Here is a 3,554-nt window from a genome sequence, read left to right as displayed (position 1 = left end):
CTGCGAACGGCCGCTTTTGCTGGTGTTGTCAGATCTCCTCCACCTCAAGTTTATATATTTCAATTACAGCCTGTTAAAAGCCTCCATGTTTCAGGAGCTGCCCAGATCTACAGCTCTTGTCCTGTGGCCAGCCAGGGCATCCTCCTGCCTTTCCCCGAGCTGCGGCTCTCGCTCCATGGCTGCAGCCCCACAGGGCACCGTGGGGCCGTGGGTCAGCCCCCAGCCCCCTGCCTGGCTCTCGCTGCCCCACGAGCTCTCACCCACCTCCCTGCAGCCACAACGATGGGAAACAGCGTTTGGCTCCTGGCCTGCCAGCATTTCCCCCCATCTCCCCTTTCCCAAAGTGCCCGGCGTTTTCCTTGTGAGCACCTTGGGATTATGGGCATCAAAATTTTATGGTCAGTGGCTCTCATTAATTGGCTTAACTACCTGTGGGAGGCAGGGATACCCAAGGTGGGGAAGGGATGCTGTAACTCCCAGCCCAGTAGCTTGACTCCCAGAGACATGGTTTTGAAAAGTGGTTGTGGCATCTGGTCTGGTTTTTGTGGTTTTCTTTTTAATGGGATATTTTGAGCTGAAATGGGACCAAGTGCAGAATGACAGAGGTTTGGATTCTTGTACCTGGCTGAGCTTGGAGGGAGCTGGCAGCTTGCCGTGGGAGTGGGCGGGAGGGATGGAGCGTTGGGATGGGATTTTGGGGGGATGCATTGCCCAGTGTAGGATCCCCCGGTCCTTTACAAGCCCTGTGGTGCAGGCAGGGGAGGAGGGAGGGGAAAGGGATGAAAACGGAGAGGTGAATCCAACGACGTGCAGGGAGGAAAGGGCTGAACAGGGACCTGGCCCGGGGGCTGTGGCACGGGGTGCCTGGGGCAGCCAGCGTGCCCGGGGTTCGATCTCTTGCTCTGACATGGGTCTCCAGCTGGATACCAGGCGCGGCACCGCAGGCCGTGCACGTTTCTAAAGCGCTGGCATGTTTCAGAAGCCAAATTCATACAGAATTGGTGTGCATAAAGCATACGCATCTTGCAAGCCTGTAGTCAGCCTCATCGCATTGCCTTGCCCATCTCCTGCTCTGCCTGGAAGCTCCTTAGTGATCCTGCACGCACCAGGGTCCCATTATTTTTGGGTACCTGGTATTTTTGGGTGCCTGGAGACAAGGTCGCATTAGAGAGAAACGCCCGTTCCAGCTGCTCATCATCTGGGAGCGGCGACCCCTCTCCCGGCCTCGACATGGGGTTCGAGTCACGCTGCTCTTCCCGAGCATCCCCTCGCTCGCTGCCGGCTCCGCGGGCTGGAGCCGGGGCTCGAAATCCCATCCATCTGTCAGCGGCTTGGAGGCGGCTCGGCCAAGCTGAGTGGCACAGTAATAGGGTGTGAAACAACCACCTGTCAGTTGACTTTCCTTCTGCGGCTGCCATGGCACTTGGCAAGGGCAGAGCTGGAGCTGAATAAACTCTCCTCTCCCGTGTTATTTGGAGGGATGCTGTCACGGCACTCAGGGTTTTTATTTGGCTCGGTGGTTTTATGTTAATGAACCAGCTCTCTCGCGCTCCGAAAAGAGAAGGGAAAAAGTGTCACTTTGGATCTTCACGCATGGAAAAATACAGCACCTCCCTCCCGCAATTAGAGTTGGATCTCCGGGAAAGCGTGGGGAGGCAGGGAAGGCTGGAGACACGGGTGTCCACCTCCACTGAGGCAGCCGCCGGCTGAGCCCACTGCGGCCATCTCCTGCCCCGCTTCGGATGGCACGAGCCTTTTTCTGGCTTCAACACCCCATTTGTAGTGACCTGCTAGACCCACCCCGGGAGGAGGCCCAAAGAGCCCACGTTTGCTCCTCTTTCCCCGTCACATGAACGAGACCGTCCTGAGGCACTCTGCCTCCCGGGAGGGCTGGAAGGGCAGCGCTGGCTCCTGGCAGCTCCCGGCCATGGGAGACCGTGGTGGCATCAAGAGAGAGGAGGGCAGGGTGGTGTTGGATGACACGACCTCCTCCCACGTGCTGCGGGACTGTTTCTGATCATTTTTGCTTCCCAGATCATTTTTTGCTTCCCAGATCATTTTTGCCCCTGTGGGGCATCTCCAGTAGGGAGGGACCTCAAGCGCCTGGCAGCCCTGGGAGCACCGGGGACCGGCAGCCCATGTCCGCGAGGGGCGGTGGGTGCGTGGGGGGGTGAGGAGGAGCACGAGCCTGGTGCTGGCTGGATCCAGCTCGGATCAGTGGGTATCACGGAGGAGCGTGAAGCGGAGAGGAGGTGCAGCGAGAGCTGCAGAGAGCCGTGGTCCTCCTCTGGCCGACTGCGCCGTGCGTGCGTGCTGCAGCTGAGCACCCGCGGCACGGGGGTTCGGCCAGCCCCACGCTGGGTCCCTTGTAAAAGCGGGGGACAGGGCTATGGGGGTCACATCTTAACGGCCCCAGTGCCAGCAGAAAGCAGTGGAGCAGAGGCAGCGCCTGCCTGCTCGGCTGTGCAACAGGCAGCCCCGGCGCTGCCTGCGGGCTGCAGAATCTGTCTCATTTCAGGAGGATTAATGATTCCAGCATAATTTGAAAAACATTATATGGCTCATTAAAAACACATTGCCAGACCAAACACAGAGTGGTTGCGTGTTTCCAGCCCTGCCAGCTCACCTCCCCGTGCTAGCCCGTGGCATTGCCCTCTGCCTGCTGGGCGGCAGGGGATGGGGGCGAGGCCGAAGGCTATGCTCGCCGCATGCGGCCGAGTGCATGCGGGGTGGCTGTCCACCTTTCCTTCCTCCTCCAGCTGCTTCTGGGAGCGCTCAAGGGTAGCCAGCCAGCTCAGGCACGGTGTCCCCTTGGGATTTTTTGGTGATGCTGAGGTGTGGGTGTGATTTGGGGAAAAGGCATCAGTGCACGGCTGTTCGGAGAATCCTCTGTCCTTGCCTCCTCTCCGTGGCACATGGAGCTGCCAAGCCCTGGGCGAGCGTGGGAGGCTCCCGGGGAGCCCTTGTCCCCTCAAAAGGGACCTGATTTCCAGGGCTCAGCAGGGCGAAGGGGACTGGCAGCGTCTCCTTTCCCCTGTACCTGCTCCGTTTCTTCCTCCTCCCTGCCCGCACACCTCCTCCTTTCTCTTGCCTTCACTGCTTCCTTTCAACTCTCTCTGTGGTGGTGGGAATCAAAGAGGAGAGCAGTTTGGGATTTTCAGTCCTTCCTCATCCACTGCACTGCGTGAAAAGCAAAGCCTCTAAAGGACGCTCAAGGACACTGAGATGGCACTTTCCCCGTTCCTCTCCCTGCCCTCCTCCTCTTCTTCCCTTGCAGAATCCAACGCCCCGCTCCTGCCCCGCTGCACCTGCCCCGGGGAACAGCCTGTGGCACGGCTGGGGCTTGGCCGGGCTGCTCCGCCACGGCTCCCGGCTCCATCCGTGCCTCCGTTTTTGATGACCCCGTGTGAGCTGCCCGGGCTCAGTGGTGTGAAGCAGCATCTTCTCCATGCACGAGGTCCCTCAGGGCTGGGTGGCCACTAGAGGTCTTGGACAGGGACCCATGCTGCTCCCTTGAGGCTTGCACGAGGGTGCAAAAGCAAATAAGGGCCCCT

The 3,554-nt window shown here is 59.7% G+C and overlaps 1 protein-coding gene across 1 annotated transcript in view; it reads left to right on the top strand.

Annotated features, from left to right (window-relative positions):
* Window positions 1-3,554, top strand: part of SRCIN1 (SRC kinase signaling inhibitor 1) — a gene marked incomplete at its 3' end in the record, with an annotated part of 112,725 nt that overhangs the window by 42,221 nt on the left and 66,950 nt on the right. The window lies entirely within an intron of this gene.

The sequence above is a fragment of the Pygoscelis adeliae genome, unplaced genomic scaffold, assembly GCF_000699105.1.
Source record: "Pygoscelis adeliae isolate BGI_AS28 unplaced genomic scaffold, ASM69910v1 Scaffold902, whole genome shotgun sequence".
NCBI classification, from domain to species: domain Eukaryota; kingdom Metazoa; phylum Chordata; class Aves; order Sphenisciformes; family Spheniscidae; genus Pygoscelis; species Pygoscelis adeliae.
The sequence above is the reverse complement of the archived record's forward strand: the minus strand, read 5'-3'. Positions and strand labels throughout refer to the sequence as shown.